Source organism: Lissotriton vulgaris, unplaced genomic scaffold (assembly GCF_964263255.1).
Source record: "Lissotriton vulgaris unplaced genomic scaffold, aLisVul1.2 SCAFFOLD_902, whole genome shotgun sequence".
NCBI lineage: Eukaryota > Metazoa > Chordata > Amphibia > Caudata > Salamandridae > Lissotriton > Lissotriton vulgaris.
The window spans coordinates 354,434-372,970 of NW_028240880.1; the positions used below are offsets into that span (position 1 = coordinate 354,434).

At 43.2% G+C, this 18,537-nt stretch overlaps 1 protein-coding gene across 1 annotated transcript in view; it reads right to left on the minus strand.

The window, feature by feature from the left end:
• Positions 1–18,537, minus strand: part of LOC147672501 (ubiquitin carboxyl-terminal hydrolase 22-A-like) — a 377,196-nt gene that overhangs the window by 319,041 nt on the left and 39,618 nt on the right. The window lies entirely within an intron of this gene.

The following is an 18,537-nucleotide window of genomic DNA, read 5'->3' on the forward strand; positions in this document are numbered from 1 at the left end:
TGAAAGAAAATTAAACTTGAAACCTAGGTAATTTCTCCTTCCATCTTTACTTATCTGCTCATCAACATCACTGGACTACTGGGGCAACGCGATTTACCATGAAGTGCAAACTGCTCTTTGGCACTTTCCAAAAATTGAACTTAACTTCTTGAGAACCATTCTAATAGTTACCCAACTAACCTCCCACAACCTTCCTACAGCAATATTTTCCTCTGCGCTGTAGACAATTTTAAATATTTTCAATTGATGATACAGAGTGTCTGAGGTACCTGAAGGAAGCCTTTTAGCATTCCACTTTTTCTATATTTGCAATAAATGGGCAGATCTTTTATTCTTACATTAATGTATTTTTAGTTACAAGTTTCCTATTGATATTACTAGCACACACTTTAATATACAAAAAAAAGGTGTTGGAACTGGGGTAGCCTGGCCTAGGGCAAGACTAACAATTCAGAGGCACACTGTAAAGGTTGCAGACCACCCAAAAGTAAAACCACGCAATAACACTCAAAAAGAAAACGCTACACCCAAAAATGTGGAAAAATAAGTACTGCTTTATAAAAATAATATATTCTGTTCTCTTATACTTTAGAATTTACAGTTCAGTACTTTTCAATCAATCAGGTGAAATAACAATCCGCTAAAGTTTTGGGAGAGAAATCTACCACATAGTATAAGCAAAAACAGATGTCATGGAATTAATAGCAATCTCTTTAGCAGTGTTAACTGGCATTAAAAATCCACATCAACAGTATCTTTCATTGCATTTAAAAGTCATGTACACAGTAGCTCTATTTTTAGGACTATTAACTTATCTCAATGTTTAGCAATAATAATACATCTAGTCAGTTCAAGATTGACCAGATCTGACTTCAGTGAGGATTTCCAGTTTATCCCTTAGTTTAGTTATTAAACAGCAAGCTTTGTAATGAGCTTAAACCTTCATTTAACCATCAAGTTTCTTTATGTTGCTCCCCAGCCTGTATTAACCAGGAAGGAAAACGACCATTGCCTTAATTACTTCACTGGAGATGTTAGCGCCGCTTCCCCCTTCAATTCTCCTCCTTACTTGTAAATGATATGGCCGGAATCGTCTTGCACCAGGCTTAGAAGGGGACAGCAGTCAAAGGGGGTCGGGGAACCAATGTAGGCGAGGCCCTCACGCCTCTGAAGGCTCCTCTCTATTCGCTTCTCCTCCCTCGAGCCAGCTCCTCAGCGTGGCGCTCAAGTGGAGGAAAACCAGGGCTGATGACACTTTGCTCCCCCGGCCCCTACCGGGCCTCTAAACACTCTCCCTGCTCGGGCCAGCTCCTCAGTGTGGCGCTCGAGCGGGAGGGAAAGGGCGGATCTCTCGGCGAGCTGGGAAAGCCGGCGCGCCTCCTCAGTGTTGTCCGGCGGGGGCTGCTACTCCCGCTGACATGCGCGGAAGGCGCTCACGCTGGTGTCTCCTCTCGCTGCGCCCGCTCACAGAAAGGACGCTCTACTCACGGGCCTGCTCTCTCCTTGCGCCCCTCCTTCCGGGGATCCGCATCAGACGGGGCATGCGCGAAGGCGCCTTCACTTTCCTCAGAGCTAGGTCACTACCGGCAACGCATCCAAAGCGCGGTAGGCGCCCCCGGGGTCCCGCTCACGAAGGGAAGCCTCACAAGGCTTCTAAGGCTCAGTGGATCCTGCGGGGGCGCTGCCACGGAGCGCGAACAGTGCCCCAGGGGTCCCGCTCTCAGTTGAAGACAGTGAACAAGTTCCTCAGCCCACACTTTCTACCTAACAGATGGGGAGGCTTGCCACACGTCACAGGACCAGTTTGGGGTAAGGAAATCTGGAAATTGTCCAATGGAAGTACTTCCTTTCCACACTATAGTGAGGAGGGGGGATAAAAACGGGGAGGCTCCTTCAGAATGAATCCACAGAGCTCTTCCTCAGCACTAATCCCCTATCCCTCCTTACTGGGCAGACTAGGGGTACAGGGGAACTCTTAGTTCAGCTCCCAAGGCAGGGTTCTTCTCAGCTCCCAAGACTACTAGAATTAACCCCTTCACCTATCTGTCCAGGATCAGCAGGATGAGCTAACTTGGCTAGGACAACAGGACATAGGAGGTGGGAAAGCCTTGACAGAGGGCTACTCTTGTAGAGGGAACCACCCTTCAGAATCCTACCCCTACTAGACCTCAGCCTTCACTCTAGCTGCTCCTCACTGACAGACAAAATGGCTGCCTCGCATTCCGCCTTATATAGGCTGCCCTTCAGTGGTCCAGAATGGACCAGAAGGTTCTAGAATGCCCTATGCTAGGCTATGGCCAAGTTCTGTGTATGACAGTTAGGGCAGTTGGTGGCCACCATTTTAGGTGGTGCCAACTTTCCTGTCAGAACAGGCCTCTGGGCCTGAGGTAAAAGATTATGAGGGGGAGAAAGAACACCTATCCCCCTGGTCAACACCTACAAAAAGTCAGTAGACACAAAAATTATTAAGGGTATGAGGGGCAAAAAGGGGACAAAATAAATAATAATGAGGAGGGACTATGCAAAAAATCCAGACAGGTCTAACAAAAGGCATGAAAAGAAACTATTTTTTTACAGTAAGGTCTGCTGTCTTTGCATTACTGAAATTACTTTGGAACTGCTACACAAAGGTTAGAAACACTGAAATTACACATTTAATTTCAGTATTTTTGAAGAGCAGTGACACTTAATATTTAGAGGTTAGAAATTAAATTAAAAAAGTAGTAAATGCAAATTTTAATACCAGTCAGTCAGATTACTTTATTGAATGAATACAACATTAATCATAAAAGTTCAAATCACAAATAAAAGCTATAAAAAGCAGTTAAAAACAAATAAATCTCAGCAACTGTGCAATTTCCTGGTTCCCAGTGACCAACATAAAAAGGAGGCAACACTAGAACAGGTGTCATTATCTAAAATTATGCTTATGCAAGATTAGGATTAAAAATCTCTTGATGATTACAATGAAATTTACCAAAAAATTAAATGTGCTAATAAATTTTGGGCAGCATGTGAGATCATTAATAGAATAGATGCTACCAGAGAAGCCCAGCATACACGTAATCCTTTCTTGGATTGCAAATGAATGAATCAATATCCAAATATAAGACTAAATAGTTCTAATCAAACGGAGCAATTAACCAAAAATAATTGACAAATTTCATTGATAGTTTGAATTAACTTCTGCGATCAATGAAATTTGTCAATTATTTTTGGTTGATTGCTCCGTTTGATTAGAACTATTTTGTCTTATATTTGGATATTGATTCATTCATTTGTAATCCAAGAAAGGTCATAAATGTTTGTTTTTTCTTGTGTAAAGTTTTGTACTTTCAATGTAGTATGTTAAGTTGGTCTTATTGATAATGTGGACTCACATTGGTGTAGTAAATAATTGTATGTGTTTGTAAATGTTGTACAGAATAGATCTAATTTCTTCTTTTCATACATAAATTGTGTTAAATGAAAACTAAAAAAACTTAAATCAAAAAAGGTATAAATAAAATACTGGTGCAAACAAAAATCATGTGTTTGACCAATAAGCAAGAATAAGGAGAGCATAAAAACAATTTAGGTATAGGCAACTTTATTGTTTGATTTCTAACAAATACAGCACATTTTAAAATGTAAACTGCTCACTAGCAAGATGCTTGTGGTGCTCCTTACTTTCCTGGTAGCCATCTAGAGTCGTCCTTTTGGGAGGATAGAGCTTTAGAGGGTCAAACCCGGGATCAGGTGCACATGCTCAACCAGATGAGCTTTGCTCTTAAAAATACGGCTGCATCGGGTGTGTCACAGGCAAGCCCGTCAGCGCCAGTCACTGCCCAGATTGCGGCAGGGATAAGGTCAGTTTCATGCCAGAACTACATGCTTCCTTGAGAACTATATAAGCTAAAGCCCAGCTAGTCGCATTATGCCCTATAGGTAAGCCCACAATTGCACTATGGTCTCTCCATAGCCCATCAGGCCTCACTTGCCCAACTTACACTTATTTACTTAGTAAGTACAATAGACATGGTGGAACGGCCTCGGCGGGCGGAAGCCACTTTGAACATAGCTTGTGATCTTAATAATGGGCATTCGCTGATTAAGCGCAGACAAAGTTATGGACTTGATCCAAGATCTGGATCTACTTTGCCTTTTTATCACAGAAACGTGAGCAATAGAAGACTCTGGGCCTGATCTAGTAGAGGTAGTACCGAAAGTCTGTATGATCTCTCAATTAGACCGACCTAGCTTATGGGCAATTTGAGCTTCACCCAACTGGTCGACACTGCCACACATAGTGCAGGCCATACCTTAGAAGGCACTTTCACCAACTCTACTGACTTTCATGTGAAGGACATGCTTCTCATTAGTCGATACTCTTCACGTCATCTTTTCCTCACCTAGCAGTCAGTTTTAAATTGCCACAAACTAGGCCTCAAGCTTACAGAAATTGGGATAAGATTATCCCAGAAGAGCTTCAATTAGCTCTCCGTACCTCTACAGTGGATCTAGAGTTCAACTCGGACTATCCAGCAGAAGCGGTTACTAACTGGTTCAAGACCACCTTAGGTAGCACCTATAAGGGCCAACTGCCCCTTCAAGGAGGAAATAATCAGCCCCATGGCTCTCCACCAAAATCAGAACTGAGGCAGCTCTATTGCAGGCAGGAAAGGAAATGGCACAAAAAACGTCATTTATTATACAAAAAAAACAACAACAAAAACACAAACCAGGCTAGCCACGAACTCAACCAATTAACTTTTTTTTTTAAGTAGTAAAGTATCTTCTGGACCCTTCTCAAAACACCTTCAGAAGTATCCACAGCATGGAGTCGGCACTCATGAATGCCACAGACTATGGAGGTGCAGGTGGGTCAGGACAGCTATCCCGGTCCTTTTGGACTCATTGGCAGCTTTCAAAACTGACCCTGTCTAAGGGGGAGACAAATGGTACGAACAAATAGGGGTGGGTAAAAAATAGCTAGAACTGCGTCACTCCTTTCTTGTTGGAAGATGGCAGATTCTAAATTGTAATCAGTTTATAGCGAATGCCTTCAGCCTACCATGTGGGGTGCCGCAGGGCTCCTCCTGCAGCCCCACACTCTAACTTATGTCTCCCCATGGCAGCCTTAGTGAGATCCTCTGGATTCCAGGTAGCATCATACACGGACAAGAAAAACTGTAACCTATGCCGACAACCTAAATGAGACAGCTGAGAAGTTTAATCTTTGCATGACTGGTGCGAGTAGCTGGATGAAGGATAATTTACTTAAGCTTAATGCTGATAAGACCGGAGCACAGCACTATCTGGCCAGAGCATTGGTGGCCAAATTAGTGTGGGTCCCTCCCCACTCCAACTTAATCCGTAAATAACTTCGGGGTTCTGTTCGATACCTCGCTCAACTTCAATCTGCAAGAAAATCAAATTGCAAGCACCTGCATTTATAATATTCAATCCCTCAGGAAGATCTTTCCTTTCATTCCTGAACTTTGCAAAACTGTGGCTATCACTTTAAATCACCTTACCATTAAGACTACTGGAATGCCATCTGTGGCAAACAAACAGCTACCACCAGAGCAAACTTCAAAATATCTCAGAGAGGCCTGCCAGATCTCCACTGGCTTCCAGGCAAGAATCGGTTGACTTTGTACAATCCTACTATCTCTGCACGGCATGGGCTCACTGGCTATTAGGTTTCATTTCATCTGTATAAGCCAACTAAGCTTCTAAGATCAGCTTCGAGCAGGAAAGTACATGTGCCAAAATTCCAAATACTAGATGGGGCCCACACTGCTTCTCAGTCACAGCTGCCAAATTATGGAATACCGTGCCCAGCCACATTTTTTTTTTTTTTAAAACAAAAAAAAAACCTTTTGCTTTTTTACGAAAAAACCTAAAAACATAGCTTATCCCATCTTAGGTCTGATGTCTACTGAGGGGGTTTTGGAGTTCCTGAACTCTGAGCTTTGATACATGCGGGATTTGAGCACTAAATACGTTTATTTTTAATTTCCACATATCCATTTGGATTCACCTGTATTTTTGCTGTCCAAATGTAAGCCATTGTACAAGAAAGAAAACATTTTGTTAATTCCCCTTGGACCACATGCTAGCATGGGTGCCAATGGATTCCAAGAGGTACAAAGAACCACTGCTAGTGGTGGCTGCTACTTAACCAGGGTGGGAGGATTGGAGTCGAGGGAGGGAAGGTGTAAGTACAATTTCTTGTTGTTTTTTAAAACACTTACCTAAGGTGGCCGCCGCCTCTCTGTCCTATTCCGACTTCTTAGTTGACAGCATGAATACACAGGCTCCCAGAATTCCCTAGCCAATCACAACGCTTCCTTACAGCAGCGTTGGGATTGGCCTGAGAGCCGCGGTTCTGCGCTCAGAGAGGGACTCGAAGGCTATGCATGTTCTCCACCCGCCCATGACTGTTGGTCAAACCGTCATGCGCACTTCAGAGTGTGCTCACCACTCCTCTCCCTTTCCCCCCTGCTCTAGCCAGCCACGCCCTGCTCCTAAGCTGGTACTTAAAACTAAAATGATAACACTGGTTGTCATTTTAGTTTTACTTTTTTCAATGCTGTCAGAGCAGTGGGCCGACGTTCCTCCGCCTTAGCAGAGGAGCCGCTACTGACCACTGCTCCTAAACTCAGTACCTGATGTACATTTCAGAAATACACGTTTCCTTAATACTAATTTTCCACTCATATTTAACAATATGAATTGCTCTACACTTGGTACACAGGGAAAAACCTTGTAATACGGAGTTTGGTTGGTGGTTCAGAGTTTCGCGAGCTCTTGGAGAACCTACAAACCCCCAATGTATCATTTGGACGAGAAAGGTCTTGCGGACGGAATGGAATACGGATTCTGTAAATCGGCCATCATGTCAAGAAGTTACAGATAAAAAAGTAACAAATGGCTGTTTCTCCCTACTCAGTTTCAATATTGTATTCAATAGTCAGTTTCTTTGAGAAAACCTTCAGTGATCTACACAATTGACCCCTTGCACGATTCAGACTTGTGTCTACTTTTCAGAAATGTATTGCTTTCTGTCATCAACCATGGATTTCAGGGCGGTTTTCACCACAAACTGGGAAATTACCAAAATTCGGGAAAAAACAATTCTGGTTTTACATTTAGCTCTGCTTGCACAAGAAATCTAAAAGGATGATCTTAGCACAGCAAGCGTTTTGAAGCAATTTTTAGAAGAAAATAAAATTCATGCACCCCCAAAAATCCCAATTTATCTATATTTTGGCTATCTTCCAGGTCCTCCTCTAGGAATCCACAAAACCTGGGCACCTTTAAAATCCCCATGTTGGGGGGGGGGGGAAGGGTGCAAATTTGGCATCAATATCTTTTGTGGAAAAAGGTTATGGAGGTGCAGGTACAAAGTACTCCAAATAGCAACAACAAAAATATATATATATATATATATATATATATATATATATATATATATATAGTGTGTGTGTGTCTCGGCACTAGGTTGGAACCTCAACGTTATGGAGTTAGTGTAGCACTACAGAAAATTAATGGGGTGTATTTACTCTTTTGCCATTTACGTCCATCCCACACTGCCCATCATCCACAATTCATTCCAAGTGGACTTACAATGTCATGAGAGGCCAGTAGGTAATGGGTGGGAGGGTCTGAAAAGCGTGGAGAATTCTCTTCACACACTCTTCTCTTTCCACCAATCTAAAAGGTGTGCTGCATAATCCTGAACCAATGCAGACAGCCAGCACTCAAAGGATTGCAAAATCAGGTACAGAAACGAAAACAAAAAAATATTACTTTCGGCTACTGAAAAACAGTATACAAGAAGATTTGAGGACAACTTTTTATAAACTGCTAATTGTGGGCTTATTGTGCTTTGGAAACCAGTGTACGTAGCCTCATTCTACAGTAAACAAACAGGGTTTTGGAAAATATAGGAGTTTGCTGGCACATTTTCTGTAGAAGGCTAGAGAAGTAGAACTCGTCTCCTACTAAGTAGACCAGCATTGAGCTTCTTCGAGGTTTATCAGGGCACTCTGTAGAGATTGAAACATATGGTCTGGAAAAATCCTGACACTCACAGTGCAAGAAAGCTGGTGTTTGAAGAGGGGTTTCCCACTTTCCTATGCTTTATAGAATGAAAACTAAATATGAATCCTGGATGAACACATCTATACATGAGAGGGCCAACGCAACATCCCTCTAGGTTAGTATACATTTGCATGTTTTTTGATAAATTGATTCAATTTTTAATTACATATGCATAGAAAGATAGCTAAAGCATTTTCTAGGACAGACTTAATAGAGAGGGTCTGTTGGAGTAGGTTGAGCTGGTAGTGAGATGTGTCGCAGATCTAAGATTCAAGGACCTTTTAACACGCAATATTATCTCCTGTGTGTGAAAAGACTAGAAAGGGGTATATAGCTGCGGATTAGGTGAATAGATTGCATAGAAATTAGGTTAGTATAGAATCTGGTGTCAGATTTAAGTTTAATTTTGGTTGTACTGTAATTTGCCACCTAAAACAGTAATGATTAACTGACAGTTTCGAGACATGCTATTGGCAAAACATTTGATTTTTTTTTTAAGACAGTGCAGGAAACTCCAGAGATTCCGTAAAGTTATGTTTTCAGCAACAAAGCCGTTGAAATTCTATGCAATCCTCTAACTTTTTCAATTTTTTTGCTTTAACCTTTCCGCTCCTTGCGTTACATATATATATATATATATTTTTTAAGTACAAGAAATACAGAGACCGGTAGTGTTCGGTCATCCCCCTTCACTCACTGACTTGGTTGTCTTCCATAGTTTACCAGACCTTGAATGAGAGGTCTGTCAGGTCATTTCATTTTGGGGATGATTACATTGTCCCATTTGTGTTCTTTCTAGGGCTTGAGAAGGAGATGAAGTAATCCTCTTTAAGAGAACTGAAACATGTGTAATTTTGAACTCCGAGTTTGTGTGTTTAATATGTTTGCATGTTGGTTTGTGGCTTTTTGTTTAGGACGTTTGCTCTGTTTCTTTATGACCAGATAACTAACCACCCTAGCCACTGTCAAAAGTATCTACTAGGTAAAATGTTGGTATTTATTCCTATAAAATTCACCGCTTACAATGAATCAGAAAAGTTTGCATTGTAACCTTTTACTTTGGGATTACATCTCAATGTTGCTAATCTGTTCAACGAAGTGACTCTACTGCCAGGTTCTATATTTTTTCTAGTCCAAGTGGTTCAATCATTAAGGTGTTTCTTTTATAGTACAGCAAGGAGCAACCCACAAAATTGGCAAACTATTTACACATACTACCCCTTAACATGGAGCCAGGCGTTTTGGCTATGGCATTTTTTTTTAGGTGCTGCACTTGAGAAATGGTGAGAAATTTCATATCCTCGATTCCTTAAGATTTCATCAATGTAGCTATCTCGTGTTTAGCTTCTTTAGCTCAGCTTGCACTAGGCCTAATGATAAATGACAGTTATTAGGATATTTTCAACTTCAGCGATTCTCAGGTCAGGCAAGTTACCCACATTTCTAAGTGCATCATTTGTTCAGAATTAAGCGGAAATGGTATTTTGTGAATTCTGTAAATTTCAGGTTGCAAATTACAATATAAACAAGCATTTGCAATGCAATAGGTCTCGCATTAGGAAAGGGTGAGCTATTGGTATTGTAAATTACATTTTTTTAATATCTGTTGGCTTTTAAAATATATACATTAATAGCACCGTTATTCACAAAGCCAATAGTTTACACTTTCCAAATGCGAGTCCTATTGGCTATGGCAATGCTTGTTGGTAGCAAGCAAGGACAGTACTGTTGTGGTGCTGACTGATGACGTGGTGGTGTCCCGGAGTTGGAGGGTGGAAGTTGGAGGGTGGAGTTGGAAGGGGGATGCACCCATGCCTTACCAGGGCTACTGTAACTATGTGAAGTGCGGCCACAGCGTTTTTTGCATAACTCAAAATTTGCCACATTTCCCACATAATCCATCATCTGCCACATTCAGCAGATTAACCAAAAAAAAAAAAGTTTGTAGCTGAAACGGTTCCAAACGTACTAAAAATGCATTGAACCGCATTGTCGCGCAGTTGAAGGCCCTTTGCAAAGGTTGACTCGTTACATTGTTGTTGCTTATTGCTATATTTGTGTTTAGAACTGGTACTAATGAGGTGCAACCAGTGCCTAGACAATGTTAACAAGTTTGAAAATGACAAAATAATGAAGTAATATAATTACAAAATGTGTCACATGATGCAGTTTAATTGGCTTTTCTTGTCGCATAATTTACTCACCGATGCCGCATAACTTGGCCCTCTCCTGCCACATAATTGCAGTGGCCTTAGCAACAACAAATGTAAATGATACTGAGACACACATCACGTTAGCATGAGCTTGCTTCGGCGCTGCAGCTTCTTCTACTGTAACTACAATCCACGCTTGAGGTCTGCAGCCCAGACACTCAGGGCTGCAGGGTTTGGATGTGTAGATATGGATCACTGCCTGAAGATGCAACACAAGGAAGCAGCCGCAGGGGAGGAAAGAAATGATTCAAATACCGATCCTTTCCAATACATAAAAATGCAAGAAAAGGTCTGGCTGAATAGTTACCAAGGGATGTCAAATGTTGATAACCTTTGACCCCGGCGCAGGTGTCACTGGGAACACGGATTCAATATGTCCGCTAGTCATCATTTTGGGACTTCGTGCAACTTTATAGGTGGCAGTCAGGAATTACTACAGTGCCTTGAACATTTAAAGTTCTACAGCATATTTCTCTTTCCCTGATAATTCTCGAACTTTAAAGGGACTGTGAGGGCAGTAGAGTAGGCAAAAGTGAATATGGAAAGAGGAAAGGTAGGATGATAACGTTACTTAGAAATTCATATTTAGAGAAAAGTGGATTGTCTAAATACGGATTTTATATGTTAAAATGCGACGCTTGAGTGCAGAACAGTTGTCATTGATCGCTGTGCTCAGTGTAGAGTGTTTAGGGCAGAAAGTATACTTTAATGCAAGACGTTGAAGGGAATATATATATATAAATATTAGTGGCACCATAGTTCAACTGTTAGGAGCCAGGGGGAATGGATTATTTTCTTTCTAAAATTAGCTTCATGGGGCCTGTTTTAGAGAGCAGTCCATATGCTGTAATAATGACACACACCGCATGACTCATATTTCCTGGTTTAAACCCGTGCAGAGATTAAAAATCTGGGAAATAGTTTAATTGGTCACGGTCAGAGTTAACAGTTTGTGACAACCTGAGACAGGCAGTGTAAACAGAAGGGCAGTAAAGAACACACAAGTGTGCCCAGGGAAAGGAAGATCAAGCGGCGTGCATCACTGCCCTGAAGGGTCGGTCTGATTTACGCCCCGCGGACAGACGGGAGGCGATCGCTTCATATTGCTCTGATTTGCTACCGGCCTGTTGCACGCTTGATGTGGAAATGAGCAGATCCGCGGGAGGGGGACCCACACTGGCCGGCCAGGGGGTGTACTTGATTCTGGGGTCTGACACAACAGAGCGCAATTTGTTTTGAGCCTGGGAGGCAAAATCGACACCTTCTGCGGGGTGAGACGGGGAGGCGGGGTGACTTTCTGCTGGGTGGAGGGGTGACATGGGTACTTGATGCGGACACCAAAGGCAAGCACCGCATTGCTTCTGAAATATACTGCCGTAGGGTGGGGATATGTTCTGGGAGAGTGGCAGTTTGAATGTTATTTCCACGTGGGCTGGAGCCTTGGGGCGGCTTTGAAACCCGGGAGCGCCGCTGAAGTCGCTCTCACTTTCACCGAGGTTAATAGCAACAGGCGCAGGGAGGCTTCAATGGAGAGGGGAGAGAGTGAAGGTGGAGAGAAAGGCTTAGAAAGGGAGAAGGAGAGAAGAGAAGAAGAGAGAGAGAGGGGATGGATTGACAGAAAGAGAGATTAGACGAAGAGACGAAGGAAGCGGGGCTGGTTGGATCGCTAAAAGGTGGAAAATGCGGCTTTATGGACGAGTGCCGGGATTCATGTTCATTTTTTTATGATTTACTTTCGCGCAAAGGATGTACATGGCCAAGACATCCTCACACATAATCCAAACTTCATCTTTAACAATGCTGGCTCGGAGGGCAACATACTTGTACGCAAGCATTGTTAAAGATGCTGTGCAGTGTGTTTGTGAGGCTGTGTTGGCCCGTAGGAAATGCCAAAACCAGTCACTAAAACGTAATGTGAACGCACAAGGGGCATTGTAGCCAAACGTGAAACAAGCATTAAGAGCCTGGTGGGGGGGGGCGGGGAGCCAGCGAGTGGGAGGGAGGGATGTTGAAAGAGACACGGCCTGGCGGTCGTGAAAGTACAGCTGTGTGCAGCAACAGCAGGGGTGAATAATTAGGGGGGGGGGGGGAGGAGAAATGCCTGAGGCCGAGCGCACGCTGGGGGAAGTTTCAGATGCCTGTGGGAGGGAGGCTGATGGCTTTGATGTGGACGCGCTTTCCACACGAGTGCACCACACGAATTGTCCAAAATCCACAATAGTTTCAGACCTTGGTTTGCCCTCTATACTCTCGTCTATTATCCCTTGCAGGATTAATAGGCAAGACCTAAAAATGGCCTTTTAAATCAACGCAGCTAAAGTTATATGGAAGCATTTTAACTTTAGTCAACATCATTTCCTATGCAGATTTCAGCCAATGAAGGTTAGAGTTGTAAACTAGGTTTGTAACCAAGGGAACACACTGGGTTTTGGTTCTAGTAAAAGGATCCTTCATCATTCCATCCAACTAGATGCATTTTATTTGAATGATTTTCCACTTGGAGAATTGCTTATTATGTGTAATGCAACTTAAATGTTAAGTAAACCCAAATCAATTTCAGGATAATCAGCAAGTTGAACGTGTTCCCAAGTATCTTTGCTATGCCATGGTTTTCCAGCAATAAGGGAGCTGATCAGTGGTTTAAAGGAAAGGTCATACACAACACAATGGCGGAATTATCAGCCTATGAAGTTAAGTAGCAAGTCATGATGGTTAATGACAAAGTGAACTTGTGACGGCTCCATTACTCTCAAGACATCAGGTAAACATCTTCTCTAGCTCTTCTACCGTCAGCAGCCACACATCCTCAGAGGTTTGCCCGTCAAGAAGACCCTCCACATTAGCTATTCGGAGAAAGTGTTTCCATTGTCACTCACTGAAATTCAAAAGGGGATCAGGCAGATACACTTTCACAGATGTGAATGCAGTTGAAGACCCGGTGCTAAAGTTACCTAGGTTTCTTACAGATGCTTGCAAGATACGTTGAAACTTCACTCTTTTATAACTTCCTGCTGCATCGTACATCTCCTGCAGACAACAAAACAGTCTACCCACATATGTATATTTAGGAACAACAAGAACATGTTGGTGACATTGTATTTTTTGAAGTACCTGTATAAAATGGTCTAGGGCCTTGGTTAACTAAACAACTCCTTTTAAAATTAGCTTTTTCGTGACTATTTCCAAGTAAACCACTGGAGAATTATGGAAAACCTATCAAAAGTGGTTATACTCCCAACAGTCGAAGATTGTGCCCTTAAAGCAATGTTTAATTTTTGGAAGAGGAGTGCTAGGGTTTTTATAATCTTTTGATAGGTGTGTTTTTTCTGAATTTACACGGAACAGTGAAACATCAGTATGTTTATTTGAATTTGAAATCCTTTATTTTTTGAAACTGTTACAAGTCATGGTAATTAATTTATAGCCAGAGTTGAAGTGAAGTTCAATTAAATAAAAGTTTGCCACAGCATTTAAATGATAAACTATACACGTTATGAGACTGTGCGTTGAGCGTGTGCTAGCTTGACGATTCAGCGTGTTAAGATAATTGAGAAACATTGGCAAGAATGTTACTATAACAATTTAAGACACAAATGACCATTAAGCTCAGTTAGTAGGATTGGAAAACGGAACTTGTTCAGCTCATGACGTTGCCTTCAGGCTTATGAAGCCTCTTCTGTGAACATTTGCAGTTATAAACAGCAAGCAACAGTCTTTCGTGAGGTTATGAAACGTAAAAAGGTAAGATTGGTTAAAAAGAAGAAAAAAAAGTCCCCTAGAACACGGTAAAGAAGCAAATCTATTAAGCAGATCCAGGCCTTAGACTACAGTTTGGCTGTGCTTGATACGTGGGAGTTTGTTCTCATTTATGTGGTGAGTAAACCAAGCCTTATGCAGGGCTGTGCAAATACGACTTTCAATGGCGACTGAGATTTCCACATAATTATGGAATTGTTACATTTGCGACATATCTGCATAATGTGATGTATTTTTAACAAATATTGTATTAGCTTACACGGATCCAAAAAAAAAAAAATGCTAAAAACATGGCGACGTGTTCCCATACAGTGAATGGCCCTTCGCAAAAAATAGTCCTCTTTCAGATGCCAACTGCTGAATGTGGCTGCTAAACTAGTGAGGTGATATTTTTTGCTCAGACAGTATTACCATGAGTAAAAATAACAAAATAATTGAGCAATAATATCACAAAATGGGCTGTATCGTTATCCCTTTCTTGCTGCATAGTTTAGCCAACCATGCCACACAATATGGTCTCCCCTCACCGCATAAGTCAATTGGCCCTGCCCACAGAGAAGGAATAGTACTGTGCATCAATGGGTGCCCACCTGAAAGGCTTTGGTGAAGTGTTTAACCTGCCTCATTAGTAATGAAATAAACATCAGCAAATAAAAAGATCAGTAGTGCACCATGGTTGGGGCGCGGGGGGGCAGATCACAATCTAATGTGCAATGTAACATTTAAAGTTCACAATCCTTTCGGTGCAATGGAATTACATTGAGATAAGATACTTTATCTCCACGTTTGCAATGGCTATTAGTGCTCAGTTTAACAGTGTCCATGTGATAAACCACAGATTGTCATGAGGACAAGTACATCCTTCAGGGGTTCTAACATGCTTTCCAGGTCACTCAGCTCTGCAATGGAAGCAATATTCCAATGAGAAATCTTGCTGGCTTTGCTCCATTCCTCCATGTTGAGAGCATTTGTTTTCTTGATTATTTCCACCAATGATTCAAAGGCCAGCGTTAAGTTCTTTATTCCAGGCTCTACCAAACTCAATGCTACCATGTGAGATAGGGGGCACAGCTATTTTTCAATGTTCAATTGTAAGCAAACAGCAAATCAATCAATTATCACTTATATACCATATCTAAACTCAGCCCTCGCATATCCATGCAAAGCAAACACTACAGGTCCAAGCCGTAATCATATCATGTCTATGCTAGCACTTTGAAATACACCCTTATCCAGGTCACTCCAAAACTACAATAGGTCCATAACCAAGCCACAGGGATCATCTTCGGACTAAAGAAAAAATTACCATGTCTTCTCCTTCAGGCCATAGCTATCTTGCCTAACCAGAGAACATCAAATACAACTCAGGGACCTATGTGGAAAAAGCCACCATTGCAAAATCTTCTGGATGACTATGTGACCCCCTTCAAGTTCCAGAAATCAATCAGTGCTACTTTCCTCAGAGCGCAAAGTGATCATCTCAAAATGAAGACTAACATGATTTGAAGGCAAAACCATGAAAGGGACTGGACGAATAAAGCTGGTAAAACCTCACAGGAAATCAGGTCACTGAACAACTGCTACTCTCAAGACAATAATTAGCCAACAATGGCCCTTCAAGAAGCCTAAACACTAACTAGACCTTCTGCATCCTTTTCCAGGCTCTCACGCCCATTAAATCTCTACTGCACAACTGCACTGTCCTTTCAATTTCCCACAAAAAAATGGGTCCTTATAGTGATCAAGAATAACCAGCAATCACCTTTTTATTCTATGTGTCCCGGTGCTACACTCACTCGCCATCCACACTCACTGCTCACCTCTTTTAATGTGTGTTCGCCACATTGTAAAGATGCACCTAGTGTTTAGTAAAGAAAACAGGAACCTAAATTTAACAAGCATGAGCAATGCAATCGGTCTCACATTTGTGAAAGTTAGAACTCTTAGCGTAGAATTTTTTTTTTTTTAATATTTTTTTTTTAATTTGCTGCGTAGTGATCATATCTGCATAGCACTATTGCCATTCGTATAACTGTGTTGTGCTGGAGAACCATAACATGGGAAATAGGTTATGAGGGAGGGGAGACCGAAGTAGTTTGCTGCCTAAAAACAGTAACATTCTGGAACAAGCATTTACAATGCAATGGTTTCGCCTTTGGAAAAGTTAGAGCTATTGGCATTGTAAATAACAAATTTTGTATTTATGTGTTGGTTTTGAAAAAAGATAAATAAATGGCATTGTCATTTACATTGCCATTAGCTTAATCTCTCGCAAATGTGAGACCGGTTGTACCCTGCGGACGAGCTCAGCAGACAGCAATTACTACCACTCACACACACCCACCCAGAGCCAGCCACACACACCCAGAGCCACACACACACACACACACACACACACCCCGAGCCACACACACACACACCCCGAGCCACACACACACACACACCCCGAGCCACACACACACACACACACCCCGAGCCACACACACACACACACACCCCGAGCCACACACACACACACACACCCCGAGCCACACACACACACACACCCCGAGCCACACACACACACACACACACACACACACACACACCCAGAGCCACACACACACACCCAGAGCCACACACACACACCCAGAGCCACACACACACACCCAGAGCCACACACACACACACCCAGAGCCACACACACACACACCCAGAGCCACACACACACACACCCAGAGCCACACACACACACACCCAGAGCCACACACACACACACCCAGAGCCACACACACACCCAGAGCCACACACACACCCAGAGCCACACACACACCCAGAGCCACACACACACCCAGAGCCACACACACACCCAGAGCCACACACACACCCAGAGCCACACACACACCCAGAGCCACACACACACCCAGAGCCACACACACACCCAGAGCCACACACACACCTAGAGCCACACACACACCCAGAGCCACACACACACCCAGAGCCACACACACACCCAGAGCCACACACACACCCAGAGCCACACACACACCCAGAGCCACACACACACCCAGAGCCACACACACACCCAGAGCCACACACACACCCAGAGCCACACACACACCCAGACAGCACCATACATACATCTTAAAAGTACACAATCCGTTGTGTATCGGGCCGATGCCCCGCACACCGCCCTACTCTACACACGCTAACATGTGCTGCATCAAAGCCCACAGAAGAGTGCCACAGCCCAGCCACCGCCCTGCATCTCTGGCGCTGCACAGATAAACAACTGTTGATATATGTGATACCAATGCAGCAAACCCGGCTGCCGTATCATTAGAGACAGGCACGCATCCTTTTATCGTCGTCCTGCTACTATAAAGCTTCCTATAAATGACTGATGTGCCAATGCCGTTCCCACGTTTCACGTCTCTACCAGGACAGGTCCCACCAACAGGGTCTATACCCCAAAAGCTTTACTGTCATCTTTATGATATTGACAAAATGGGCCCCAAACAGAAGGTGGGTGGCATTAATCTATGTAAGCATTTGGAGACAAGTCAGCCTGCACTACGAGTCATTGTGCGCTCCAGCAGCTTATTAATTCCTGTTTCAAGTCCTCTCTCAACCACGAGGGCCCTAATGCTCATAACACCAAGACACTACAGTGCTCACATTTGGGCTCAATTGGTGGTAAAAGCTCAGAGTGTCACAATCTTGGCCCAGTAACTCCTGTCTGTCATGGCCTTCCTGAATTAAAAAGCCCCCACATACACCCTCACTATATTGAATTCAAGTGCATGTCATCAGAGCTTTCAGGTAAACCACTGCCAAGAGAAAGATTTAAACGAGAAACATGGGCACACGTTTACATCTCAAAGCATTCTGGGATTTGCAGTCTTTTTCTTCCTGTGCGCGAACTGTTTAAGCAATCCATAATTTTTTGACAATGCTAAACTAGAAACTAGGTCACTCGAGCATTAGGTAGGCCACCAGCGCCCTGTCAGCAGGTGGGATGCGGCGCGAGGAAGGAGATGAATGGGCAAGAAGGCGCAACATGCAGAGGGACACTTACCTGGACTGGGAGATTAGTCCAAATACACCCACAGGCAACACACCTTCAAAGGATCGCAACATCAGCACTTTTCTAAAGCGGCAGCTGCAGGGGAAACTTTGCTGAGGCGCACACTCATTACCAGGGCCCTCGGACGCAGCCCAGAAAATAATCAGCAGGTTCCTCTTCGGAAGCAAACACTCCTGCTTACAAAACAAAACCACCTGCAACCCCCCCCAGCCCACTTTGCTGAGGACTGGCAACCGGCTCCTTGGAGCGAGGCGAAACAGGGCCGTACGCCTGCAGCCTTGACGTCCACTAACATGGGCTCGGGCAAACCAGGGACGGGGTCTCTCTCCCCGGACACACACAGCACATGCTCGCACACCAGCACATACAAGCACACAGGGGCACAATGTACTCTTCAACACGCATAAACCG